This window comes from Amblyomma maculatum, chromosome 10 (assembly GCF_055883805.1).
Source record: "Amblyomma maculatum isolate TAMU_Amacu chromosome 10, ASM5588380v1, whole genome shotgun sequence".
Taxonomy (NCBI): domain Eukaryota; kingdom Metazoa; phylum Arthropoda; class Arachnida; order Ixodida; family Ixodidae; genus Amblyomma; species Amblyomma maculatum.
The window spans coordinates 134709575-134723741 of record NC_139353.1 but is presented as its reverse complement, the minus strand read 5'-3'; the positions used below and the strand labels follow the sequence as shown (position 1 = coordinate 134723741).

At 43.8% G+C, this 14167-nt stretch overlaps 1 long non-coding RNA gene across 1 annotated transcript; it reads left to right on the top strand.

Moving 5' to 3' along the window:
* Positions 1 to 6965: 6965 nt before the first annotated feature.
* LOC146177507 (uncharacterized) lies at positions 6966 to 10741 on the top strand. The gene is made up of 3 exons (XR_014701325.1): positions 6966 to 6992; positions 9049 to 9269; positions 10666 to 10741. It is a non-coding gene; the product is annotated as an uncharacterized LOC146177507 (long non-coding RNA).
* The last annotated feature ends 3426 nt before the right edge of the window (positions 10742 to 14167 follow it).

Here is a 14167-nt window from a genome sequence, read left to right as displayed (position 1 = left end):
CCGTTTTCTTTGCACGCAGACGCGGGTACGCTGATGTGCCAGTTCAGTTGGCGTTTTCCGCCACCGTGGTCGCATCTTGCACTGTGAACGAAGCACCGTATGTAGGTTTTTCGCTGGTGATTATCACGAAGATCGTTTTGTTCAAATTGGAACGCGAATGTACGAATTTAAGTCTTCGGAGGACTCCGCTCTTGGGCGGCAGCTTCTGCGCAAGGAGGACGTGTTTAGGAAGTTCAACAGTCGCAGGCGTTTTGGATTCTAAGCGAAAAGCCGGCGCGGGCGGAGGGAGCGTCAGCACTTTGGTGAGTGTTTTACTTTTTCCTATTCGTGTTTGTGCCAGTCTTGTACAGTGTGTGTTACAAGGTGAAGCCCGCATGTAAATATTTCTAGCAGACAAACCAGCCTCGTCGGAAAAAAAAGGAGGTGGAGAGAGAGAGAGAGAACGAGGCTTGTCTCTACGCGGACGCTGGGGCCGATGGAACGCCAGCTGGAATGGCGACATTTTCTTTCTTTTTTTTAACCGGTGACCGTTTTTGACGGATTGTTCGGCACAGTGCTGTACTCTTTCGATACGCTACTCGCGCTGAGACGGACACATTATCGAGATCATAATATGCCTCTGTCACACATTGTGGATTATTGAATCTGTGCAGCTCCGCCATTTTTGCAGTGTTTGTTTTTGTTTCCACTCATTTTAGTGCCTATAGTTGCTAATTTTGCTTCAAGTTTTCTGGGTAGTAATGCTTGTGACCTGCGCTTTGCTATTTATATTCACAATGGGATCTTTGACGGCAGCATATATTGTTTATCAGGGAGAAATGAACGATGTGGTATTGCTGCCGAGCTGTGGAGGCGGCGGTCGATGCCGTCTAAGCAGTGAAAGACAGTGACAACTCATTTTAGACAAGAAGTTTCTTGAGCTATGACGTGGAGCAGCGCACAAATGCCTTTGCTCTATTTTTAGGTTAGTATCTACCGCAGCTTAATTATGATTTATATTGTTTATTTCAGCATCACTTGCGAAGAGTTCCCGGGCGCATCAGCGTTTTACGCAAAGAACAGCCTGGCGTCATACCTTGCACATGAATTGAAATAAAGCGAATAAACAACCCAGCTCATGTTATGGGTTCACCAAAGATGCATATTTTTTCTTTCTCATTAACGCGCATTTTTCCATTTTGTGTTCCCTTTCCGCTGCGGATTAACAGAAAATGCTGCGTGATCAACGGTTAGCCAGGAGCAGGCACGAGGTGGTTTACATTAATGCAAAAGTAGCACAGCACATATCCTTGCTGCGGTCAGTCAACACATTCTATGTTCTGCTCGACCAATCAACAATTTAGTCAGTTTAGTGTAGGTTAATGAGTGAGTAAGTATAATGGGGCTTAAAAGATCAAGATCTGTTTTGTTCTTTTATGCCTCACTATGCTTATCATTAACCAGCACTGATCAGACAGGATTGTTGATTGGTCGGGCCGAACATAGAATGTGGTGACTTATCGCAGCTAGGAGATGTACTGTACTACTTTTGCATTAATGAAAATCACCTCCTGGCAAACCGATGGTCGTGTACTATTTTCTGTTGTTCAGGAGTGGAAAGGTAGCAGAAAATCAAAAAGCGTCACTTGCAGAGTTTCTGAAGCATTTGAGCCTGAAATCAACAGAATTTCAGTTGCGCGAATTCCAAAAGCGCTCTTAAGAAACACATGGGCCACTATTTCATAAGCGCTCAACAAGAGGTCAACACTGCATCATCCAAGATGTTGCCGATTATCGACAGACTTTCAACAGCGAGTATTGACACAACGCTTTCGAATTTCTATAGAAACCCTACATGCATTTTTGTAAGGGTACACATCATCAATATGGGACCCTACACATGAAAACCTCGTTAATTCCTTGGAACTAGTCCAAAATAATTCCGTCCGCTTCATTGTTTCAAATTACAATCGTACGGCAAGCATCACAGCCATGAAATCTAACGTTTCACTCCCACCGTTACAATCTCGCCGTAAAATTGGTCGCATAACGCTATTTCACAAGCTATATCATCACGTTGCGCTTCACGACTGTTTCATATCACCCCCAGAATACATTTCACATCGCATCGATCACCGCCACAACGTTGGCATCCGAACATGCCACACCAAATCTTCTTTTCAGTCTTATCTTCCCCGCACATCTGTGGAATGGAACCGCCTTCCCCCCAATATTGCAGCCATTTCAGACAACAAAACCTTTCACGACGCAATAGCTAACAACGTTTATTCTGAAGGAATTTGATCATATGTTATATCTGTTTCCACTGTGTTGTGTACATTGATTTTATGTTATTTACGCTTTGTGAATGTTGTTTGTTTTATTCTGGAGGAATTTTATTTTGTACTTCTTGTTTTCACTGTATTATATTCATTGCTCTGTATCATAACCCACTCCCCTCTGTAATGCCATTGGCCCTGAGGGTACAATAAATAAAAAATAAATATAACGGCACTTCCGGACTTGTCTAATAGCCGGAACTGACGCCACGATGACGCCGCATCCGGTCACGACATCACCATGTGATTCACGCATTACAAAGCTTACCCCACCTGGCGTCCGATCCAGGTGTCCGTCGGCGCATTTCATTGTGCCGTAGTGCCTGGCGTCGGACGACCGTGCAATAGACGCTTTCGCTTTATCGCACTTTAGTGCTCTAAAGTACATTCGGTTCAGCAGCGTAGAATCTCTAATTTGTAGTACGAAATGCAATCCCTAATAAGAGGTTTGGACACTGAAAAGAGCAAAATGTGATCCGCACAGGCATGATCGCTCAGAAGGAGTAATCTGCTGTGTGCTGGCAGTGGGTACAAATTTCCTTCCGAATATTAGGCGGTTTTAAAGAATGGAATACAGGGGACTGTACTTAGTACGTTGACTTAGGGCTCAGTCATCCGCTGCGTGCTGTTTTCATAGTATGCTTACTCTGGTTAATTCGCTGCGTCATTGAGAGACCTCTCAGTAAGCCACACCGGGTGGGCGAAATAGTTACGGCGCTCAATAACTGTTCCCAGGGATGCGGGATTGAATCCCAACCTCGGCGGCTGCTTTTCGATGGAGGCGTAAAGAAAGGTGCTCGTGTGCTGTGCAATGTCAATGCAGTTTAAAGAACCCCAGGTTGCCGAAATTTCCGTAGGCCTCCACTACGGCATCTCTCGTAGCCTGAGTTGCTAGGTGACGTTAGGCCGTACCATCCAAACCAATCAAACCTCTCAGTAAGGGGAAACGAGGGCGTTAATTTTAGCGGTGGCTTGCGTTGCTGGGCTCCATACTCTTGCCAAGGTGCGGAGTGGAGTGTTGGGGCCGCCAGCTTGTGTCAGTGGCCGTTGGTGTGGACAGTCCGCAAGAATGTTGAGTCCTTTGGCTTTCAAGTGTCGTCTCAACATGGACAGCCACTACGTGCTGTTTTCAATTAGAGACATCTCAGTGAGGGGAAACCGAAGGTGTTAAATTATACGAATGGTTGCTCCCGTTGCTGGGCTCTGTACTCTTGCCAAAGTGCGGTGTGGATGTCTATATCATACCACGTTCTGACCGCCAGCCTACGTCGGTGACTGTTGGTGCGAACAGTAAGTGAGAACGTTGTTGAGGGGTCCTTCGGCTAGGAAGCGTCGTCTCAACATGTTCAGCCAGTCTCTTCTGCAGCTTACGCAGGTGGCCGTTGATGTGGACAATCCTCGAGACTATTGTTATGGCGTCCTTCGGCTGGCAAGCATCGTCTTAACATGGCCAGCCAGCCTCTTGCAAAGGCCCTGCCCTTTGGTGTTCGTGAGAGGGCTATGCCAGAGGACGTCATGTAGCTAAAAACGTCCACTCCGTACATAAGCAAAAAATATTGGGCAGATCAATCGCGAACTAGTAGAGGAATGAATTTTACAATTTCATCTGCTTAATGCGAGGTCTATCAGTAAAACACCAGGGGCACATTGGACCACGAAAGTAAGATGAGGCGAAAGCATCTATTGTGCAGTGGTCCGAAGCCTTTCACTACCCTTATAAAAATGAGTTTTGAATTTCAGTTGACTAATCATTGATGACTTGTTGAGGTCACAGAAATTCAATGGAAATTCATTATGTGTTGTGACCAAACAACACTCACTCAATGGAATTTTTGTGCACAAAAGTCAACATAATTTTCGTTGATGATTGCTCTTGAGATTCTGTTGCTTTCCAGTGTTGTTGTTATGATGTGTGCCACTTTGTGTCGTCATGAACTATTCAGACAAGAAAAAGGGACTTTAGCGACTGAAGTAGTGAAAGGCGAAATTTGTGCTACGCAGCCGGCACTAATTATTGAATAAACTTAATAATCAGCTGATTACCTAATTAAATTAAGCAGGCAATCAGTAATCGATGAAATGATTATCAGTTATTGAATTGCTTAATTAGGAATTGATTGGCAATAAATGATAAATTCATTAATTAGTAATTTATCATTGATTGACGTAATTTGAAAGAAATGATCAGATAGTGAATAATTTTTTTTCTAGAATTAAGCATTAATTGGTTCTTCATTCTGAGCATTGCCCATTTTTCTATTTTTAATTTAATTCATCAATTAATCAAGTATTAGAATGATTTCGTTAACTCGTCACTGCCTATCGCACACCAATCAATCACTACAACCTCTAATTACTATGGTACAATTTTTTTGCGCAGACCCCGATTATTTCCGACATACGGTGCCGACTACTACGCCGACAGCATATAGTCCGACGGGTTTTAGACCGAACCAGCATGTATGCACGCATGGGCAACACCATTCAATTCACATTATTATTCACCTCGACACGAGGTTCGAAATACAGCTCACATTACGCTAAAGAAAACACAGTAAAAAGCCTTTCCGTAGCTCGCAAGAAGAAACCAGGCATTGAAAAACAACTCCGAGCAAGAACACTGGCCAAAACACACTGACACAAAAAAGACTAGTGCGACAGCTACAGCAACAAAGCTTGCTGTGACCTTTTAATCGTTTGCGATTGCAGCGCCGCCATTACAGCGAGACGTATTTGTGTTGCTTTTTTACAAATGGACGCATAATTATTTTTTTCTCCAAATCCCTTTTGACAAGATTTTATTCACGAAAAATGAACGAGAAAACATATATTCATTTATTTTAAATATGCTTGCCAAAACATCTAAGCGCATGCGGCTTCAGCGCCATTGATTCACTTGCAACGGACCTGTCAATGGCACTACTTACACTTACTATTGGCTGTTCAGCGTTTTCACGGTGCCGCGAGGTGTTGCGTTGCACACACGTGGATTTATTTTTTCGTAGCTGTTGTATGGACTACGTGGCATCGTTTTGTTACTGATGCGGGCAGACGCTTACAGTATAGAAGCCTCCGACGTCCCTCATTCTAGTGAAGTGGGCAGAAGAAGAAGAAGTGGATGTTTACCTCGTCACTGCGATCGCCGACCTGGAGATAGGCCTAGCCGTCTTTTGACATAACGAAATAGAATCAAGGACCTTCAGGGCACGGTTTTCAACATCTTCTGGAAAGCCGGAAGACGAGCAGCACCGGCAGAACTTCTTGAGCTGGGTCAGTATTCTTGTTTTATTTTTTTGCGTGTATGGGCGTGCATTTTTGGGTCTGCGTTGACAGTGTTGATCACGCTTGCGACTCGCGGAGCGACCTCCGCAAGCCGCGAGTGCGACCGTTTTGGTCGAAAAGCGACAGTCGCGGGCCGTTCGGACACTGCTCGATTTTCCAGCCGCGCGACTACTAGTCGCAAACCGGTAACCAATCAGCGGCTCAGGAACATGGGTTAGCTTTACTCTGTGGTGAACGGTCTAGATTGACAAAATGTGAAAAGCAGGTCGCATTGGTCGCGCTGCGCGACTCTTTGGTAGCATGCAACAGCCGATCGCACGCCCATCGCGAGTAGCAAGTGTGAATAGACCATTCTTTTTTCCACCGTGTTTCCTGTTATGTCCGATACTCAAAAAAAAAAAAAGAAATCGGACAGATTTCAGTACCGAGGGAGGAAATGCTAATCGTAATTCCCGGCGTGTCATTAGAAAACGGGCATTGAAAAAAAAAAGTTGGCAGCGCCGTGTTAGCTAGGGCAACATTCCACCTTTCAACCTGTGTTGCGTCTCCTTTGGTCAGTTTCCTCTAAGCTTCTTTTTTTTATAGCATTCGCGTTTATTGTGGCTGGCTTGAACGCTTGTAACACTGAGTGGTACACAAGAAATGAGTGATTTCCGTGGTTTTGATCAGTGATATTGCCTTGTGCTCTAGTGCATTCGTCGTGACAACCCTTTATGTGTGCCGTATAGTGGCCGTAGATGAATCTCATGCAGTGATAAATGTTTAGTAATGTCGTACGCATTATTCTAAAGCAGGAATACAGCGAAAAAAACATGTCTACCTTTCTTTTATTTTTTGCTTAAACCTCGTATGTGCAACATGAGGAAAAATCTCACTTTGGTTACTGAGGCTGCCTGTTTGAACTAACTGGAAGAACTTCTGTCTCTAATGGGAGCAGACTCCATGCAAACAAAAATAGGTATATCAGGCATTAGTAGCCAAGTGCAGTGTGCAAGACAGTGCAAGTTGGCACAGATAGGTTGCCCCATTCCTTGGTTTGGATATCTGTAAGAGGTTTTTAATGAAAAACTACAGTTCAAACGGGCAAAGGACAAACCATGAGAAGTGTGTAAAACAAGTACTGTGTGTTGTACAGGACTAGAAGGCTGTGCGGCAGCCTGTGTCCCTGAACTCTTCAAGGCTACTGCCTCACATCTCTGCTTGGATAAGCGGCACTTTCATCTACTTGTCTTTGCTGTCGGCGAAGTTCCCCACATTACTATACTTTTTAATTTATTTTCAGTACGACACATGCTGTGAATGCCATGGCTGAAGGGCTGGAAGCAGAGCTTTGGGGAGTAGCAGCCAAAAAAAAATTCTTAAAATGCCTTGTGGAAGCTCAAAAAGCATCTGGTAAGCCATAGCTTGGTGCATTTGTCTTCAGTGTGGTATATGTGGGCGTACAAAGAATACATTTTACAGTGTCGTTTATTATTAAAGGGATGGCATTTTGAGCTTTCAGAACAGAAATAAGGCAACAAGTACACTTATTCCAGTAATGTTTTGTAGCTAGTATTCCTCTTGCTGTATCATAAATTCACTTGAAACTTAAATGAAGAAATAGAAATGATTTCGTTTTTTTTTTTCAGACTGATTGTACCCGTTCTTACTGGACAACTCTGCATGTGTCATGAACTAGTTTTTAAATTGACTGCATGATTTGGTCCCAGCAAAACAGCTAATGGTAAACACATCTTTGCTGTGTTACATGCCATAAACAAGCAATGAAAAGGGCAAATGAAAAAGTATTTGTACACGTTTGGGGGCTTCTGATTTATCTACAGCCTGATGCAACTCGAGTAAGACAGACAAATATATTTGTTCTTCATAAAGGAGATCCAACCATTGGCATCAACTGATTGTTGTGAGGTTGACGTAATCTTGTTAGCTGAGAGTAATCCCTTGTCACGATCGAGTGCCTATGCAGGGGGTCTCTTAACTTTGGGCCACAGCAGCCAGTAGAGCTATGGTGTGGACTGTTGGCTCAAAAAAGTTAAGGCTTTGTTCCGAAATCATGTGCCATTTCTGTGAGCCAGCTTTAGCAGCACACTCATTTTCAAACTAAAGTCGATTAAAATGCCCCATGCCCAGGTGTCATGTGTCCTTTGTGGGAATGAAGAGGCCTATTGGCCTCTTAATCTGTGTGAACTTCAGATAGGTGTCAGCTGCCTTGATAGCCCAAACATTGCCATTTTTATTGCATGTGCATTAAACATAACATAGCAATGCCACTAACCATTCAATTTTTTTTAGGTATCGTCACCATAGATGGGACAATCAGCTGACTTGGATTGCCAAAATCAGATTGGCATGAGATAATTTTTTTGTCTCACTGGTGCCTGTCCCAACTGTCAGTTGTTGTCAGGTTGCTAGAAAAATTGTTAGCTAATACCTTTCATAAATTGGCAAATGGGTGCATATTATACTACCTTCATTGAGCTCGTTACATCCTTTTTTTGCTATATGTAACTGCCTGAAATAGACCGTCGTTCATGCATCGAGATAAAAAAAAATTAAAGTATTGCAAATTGCCTGAGAATGAATGGCAATAATCTCTGCTTGACGAAGCCACTCTTGGCTACAAGGTTGTTTTTAGTGGAGTTAAAATACAAAATGTTTATGAACTGTTCATGTTCAGTGAATTTTGAAGAACTGAAGGGGTTCTTAACTGTTCCAGATGCTCACCTATGCTGTTCCTCATAGCCTTCGTATTGCTTTAAGCCATTCAGCTTAATATGCCAATTTTCTTCCTTTGGAATTACTTTTACACTGAGAAGCCAGGTCTGTGAATTCAATATATTTTGCCACGTACAGTCTATTTTTTTCTTTAGTTGAGATTGTGCCATCAAAGACCACATGTTCAATGCATTGCATATTTTCCAGTCATTTTCCTTGATATACATACATACATTAAGTTGAGATTACTGATTCACATTGTTTTTTATCCCTCATTGTTAATCTTCATCGATAGAGTCCCAAGTTGCCTTTAGTCTTTCAGCGAGGCGTAATCTTGCTAATTGCAGTATATTCAGTACATTTTATGTGATACCAGTTTAGTGGGGAATGAATACTGATTTATTCTTGCATTGTTATTTGCACAGCCTTTCTCTAAATCTTGGCAGTGGAGGGATTTTGTTAGCCGTATAATGATACTCTTGCAGCATTCTTGGAAGTATCAAGCTTGGAAGGGAGAGGGCCAGAATTCCTCCAAGCTTCAAGATATTTGGAATTGTGCTCATTCAGATGGGTTACATGGCTTGTGTTGCACTTTGTGTAAACGAGTGAAAGCATGATTTTTGGCCTTTGTTGAGCTTTGTGTCATTTAGCCAGTAGTAATACATGCCAGATAGGATAATTGTCACTGTTTTCTACACTGATGCCGCTTATTTCTGCATGGCTGTTCTTGCAGGTAGACATTGGAGGTGGGGCACTGCTGGACAAGGCACTCTTGGAGCACCTTGAGCACCCTTGCGGCCATACAAGTGCTGGAAGATTTACCAGACCCCTGTTGCACCTTGTTTGCTGCAGAAGAACTAAAGACCAAATCCCTGTATGGGGTTTGGAGCAACATCCAAAAGGATCGCATTGGGAAAGAGGTGCTCGACTTGGTGCACCTGGAAGCCGCCATATGTAAGTTACCGCATGCGTATAAACTATAAACAAATGTAAAAATATGGATAAAGAGGGAAATGATGCCAACTGTTGATTTTTTTTTGTATAATCTGCTTATGCACCTTTGATGCGGTACAGTTAGCCAACAACACACTTCATAGCAGTTTCATTGCACTTCATTCTGTTGCATAAAGTGGATGTGATGATGTGCATGTGGGTTGTTGCAGTAATAGAGAAAGTTGGTGATGGATGTTGTTTGAACCGCATGATGAAATAGATTTCACCTTGCTTAAAGTAAGAGCTTCGTGCACCAACATTCTTGGCTTTGTTATAGTAGAGGCTGTGCTCACAGCTGATTGGGTGGCAGCAATCCCCCAAATGACTACTTCATCTATTCGCAGCTGCAGATCATCGGACGGTTGTGGGTTCTATCATTATCACATATGGAAAACACTTGATGTTCTGAGAAGCAGTTCTTTATCTCTTGTGCTGCCAAATTTTCACTGCATATCACAGTAACTAAGTTAGTTTTTGCAGGAAGCAGGACAGCAATCCAAATCTACAAGCAACTTCTTGGAATTCTGCAGAGGGAATAATTTAGCAGGCGAAGAGAAAAGTGTTCTCCTTTGGTAATCCAAGACAGTATTTGAATGCTTATTTGGGACAATGCATCTGTCTGTTCTTGAAACATTTTAACCTAGTCATTATGCTGCCAGTTTCGTGGGCAGGGTCTGTAGTGCAGTTAAATTTGACCACTTGGGCCAGATTATTTGACAGTTAAGGTTTCTCTGGTATTCAGTATGAGAGGCACTGTGTTTTAGCGATTTTCTGTGTCTGAGAGAAGTTTTACTAGTTGAAAACGTGTACATAGTGCTATCTTTAGTTGATACAACTCAAGAAGTGGCAAATACCCATCAAAGGAGGCTCTCCATTCAGTACGGCTGACCTGTTCATGTGACGTGACGTGGTGGTTAACCACATAGTGTGAAATAGTAGTGAATACTGTATGCCGTCCCTCCAACTCGCCTTACACCACCGCACCCCTACTCTAAATAATATGTTCCAAGGCACAGTAAAACAAGTGCCTCCTTCCCTTTTAAGCCTAGCTTCCGCTGTAGCACCACGAAGTAAGCTGCCCGCAAGATTAGCCGCAACAATTGCAGGCAACACCATTGGATGGAGGGCCTCCTTTAATGGGTATTTGCTGCTCCATTTTGAGTTGTATCCAACTATAATATAGACGGCCAGCCTCATGTATGTGGCACGATGCATGTGTGGTGCTACATTATTATCTTCAACCCTGCCACTCATACCTACCTTGTCTGTGCACTGCACTGCTTATGAGCTGAAATGTGTTCTTCATATTGCCTTTTGCTAAAAAAATTGAGACATCTTCATTATACAATTTTTGCAGCTTACAAGTGCACCAAGTACCTGGCCGCTTCTGTGGCCCACAAAGATCAGCCTGGCCTCCCTGCGAGGCTGTAAAGCCCATTAATTCACAAAATAAAATAAATTGGTCATTCTGAAAAGGTTTGCTTCATTTGTACAAATATTTTGGAAAGTATGAAGCGTACTAACGGAATGCGAGCATGCATGCGCAACTGAAAGCCAACACATTAGTCACGTTACTTTTAAGTTCATATGCAGTGTATAATCAACAGAATTTCAACAGAGCACATAAACCACATGTTGATTTTAAGTTCATATTCGGTGTATAATCAACAGAATTTCAACACAACACATTACCAAATGTTGCTTTTAAGTTGATATTCAGTGTATATTCAACAGAATTTCAACAGAGCACATAAACCACATGTTTAATTTAAGTTGATATTCGGTGTATAATCAACAGAATTTCAACACAACACATTATTAAATGTTGCTTTTAAGTTGATATTCAGTGTATAATCAACGGAATTTCAACACAGAAATTCACAACGAAATTTCAACTGAAACACATATGCCAATTTTCAACACATGCTCAATGTTATTCAGCAAAAATGCCACAGAATATCTACAGCATTTAAAGAGTGCTTATTGAGGCAACTTCACACAAATTCCACAGAATTTCAACACCAGTTTTTGTAAGGGATACGCACCTCTTTCCGCTTTGAAGGCAACTCAGCAGGAAGCTGTTGTTATGTTCAGAGGAAGCAAACGTGTCGCTTCTCTCCGAGCTTTCAGGTTTTCGAGTTCGCACCACAGGAAGCCTGGAGAGCGGACATTGTCGGTTTTTCGTTCCCATGGATCTTTTAACTCGGCGCGTTGCAAAGTTTTCGTGGACGAACAGTGCGGAAACTGCGATATGAAAAGCGTTTTGGGCACCGCGGACGGCGCGGTGAAAATCTGAGAGCCCCACGGCCTGCCTTTGGAGTCATTATACGTGACGGGAAACGAAGCACAAACTATAATGGGATATGCAAACGCGCACAATGAATGAATGAATGAAGCCTTTATTGAAGGGAAGGGATGGCTCTCGGCCGCTGTTTGGGTTCCTGGGGAGTTAGGAGGGATGAAAGTGTAACTTCGTCTTAACGGTTCTTCAAGCTGTTGCTTGTTGCTTGCCATGCGGCCGATCTTTGCGCTGTAAGTCGACCTCTCTCACACTACTCGAAGCAGGCCGCTCTCACTGCCGTATCTAGCAATGGAGTGTTGTATTTCGGTGCTTGATATAACCTGACCTGCTAATGTGGGCATGTCGTCGTGTGGAATATGCGTAATTTTGTTTCTTCCTCGTGAAAACGATGGACATTGCCATATAAGATGTTCTAGGTCTGCTGTACACTGTTCCTGACAGTGCATGCATATGTTGTGTTTGAGTGTTTCGTGTCTTCGGAGAAACCACTTGTCAAGTATGTGCGCTGTGTAAGCAGCGTTTGTTATTACTTTATTGAGAAATGGGATGGAGCACGAGAACCTATTACTTGGATAGGGGTGTGCCCCAAGGCTCTATCCTCGGGCCTTTGCTTTTTAACTTGGCCATGACCCGCGTAGCAGAAGCGCTCGAGAGAGACACTTCGGCCCGCTTCACCATCTACGCAGATGATGTCACCATATGGACACAAGCAGTGGATTACCCAAATGAAGAAGGCATGCAGACGGAGCTCCAAGCAGCAACCTTCAGCCTCACTGACAGCTTGGAAGCATTAGGGCTACAGCTCTCACCTGAAAAGACACAACTCATACGCATAGACGGCAAAAATTCTACAAACGCCAAAAAGCAGATTACACTGCATCTTGGGCAACACAACATCGCGTCTGCAAAGGGGCAGACAAAAATCTTGGGGGCACAGATTTCTAGTTGCAACAGTCCTCGTAAATGGATTCGTACATTGCAACGTAACTGAACCCCGATGTTGTATATGATTCGCCGGATTTCAAACAAATACGGCGGAGCCCGGCAAAAATCGTGCTAAACGCTGTCTAGAGCGGTTGCTGTCGGCAGGATTTTGTACGGGGCACCTGTCTATGAGTTTTCTAATCGCGACGTTAAAGACATCGAAAAGCTACACAGGGCCACTCTTCGCACCATTACTGGGCTTCCTAAGCACACGAGGAATGAAGAGCTGCTTAAGCTGGTCAGCATACCACCCATACAAGACATTATAAGAGAAGCAAAAATAACAATGTGATCCTGACTGGAAAACTACGACCCAAGAGCAGCAGATCATGGCATGGGACAACCGAATCAACATTGCTCCGAGGCCCCTGGGGACAGACACTTCACCCCCTTGGGAGGCGCCGGTAATCGCACTAAGGCCACAACGACCTATTAGTAGGCGGAATGGGGTAGCTAGGCAACGTTTAGCACAGAGAACTGCCCCCACAAGACCACCCAATACAATAGACATCTACACTGACGCTGGAATTAGAAATGAAAGGGTGAGTGTGGCATGGGTGTGTGTGCCAGCGCCTCAGCACAACGGACAGCACACGTGCCACCTACCTGGAGGAACAATTTTACACTCCGAGTTGCTTGCCATATGGGGAGCCATAAATACCATTACGACCACTGCAGCCAGAAAAGATAACTTCAATGGATATCGAATTTTAACCAAATCATATGCAGCGATTGCAGAGCTGACGGCACCAACTACAGACGACGCAGTGGCCAAGGACATCAGAAAGAGGCTGAAGGAATTGCGGGAAGTTGGAATAGAAATTCAAATAATATGGAAACGCGCACAAAAAGCTACACAAAGTGTACGTTTCTTGAAACACTTGTCATTCTCGGGAGGCCGGAGTATCATGAGTTATCATTCACTTGCGCAAAGCTGTTCCACGTTTCTGCAAACTGAAATTTTCACTCGTTCCCTATACCTCCGCTGCGTTTAGGGATACGTGAGTTTTACACCCAGCATATTTGCAAAGCAGCAATTTATTTACAGTATGAAAGGAGCCCTGAGACAATTATATTTCTTCGCCTCTACGTTTCCTCTTGCTCTTATAATTTAGAAATGGTACTTCTTTGTCTGCCAGGAGCCGCACATTACGATGTCCTTAACGCATAGACGGCTATACAGTGGGGTATACAAAATGTTGTTGTGGCTGTGGGAAGAAGGAAAAGAAAATGCACGTGCTTGCTAGTGGCTCTGCAGCTAAGCCACCTCCGCTGCTTCGTGCAGACGGGAGAGATTGATTGATTGATTCATAGGAACGGAAAGGCGAAGTAACTGCCTCACTTGTTTTCTGTGGACACCGCAACCACGCCGTAAGGAAAGGGAGGAAGATGGGAGTGAAAGTGGAAACAGAGAAAGAGGAGCCGTAGTGGAGGGTTGCGGAGTAGTTTCGAGCACCTGGGGATCTTTAACTTGCGCTGACATCGCACAGCACACGGACGCCTCTTTGTTTCGCCTCCATCGAAACGCAGCCGACGAGGTCGGGTTCGAACCCGGGTACTCCGGCACAGTAGT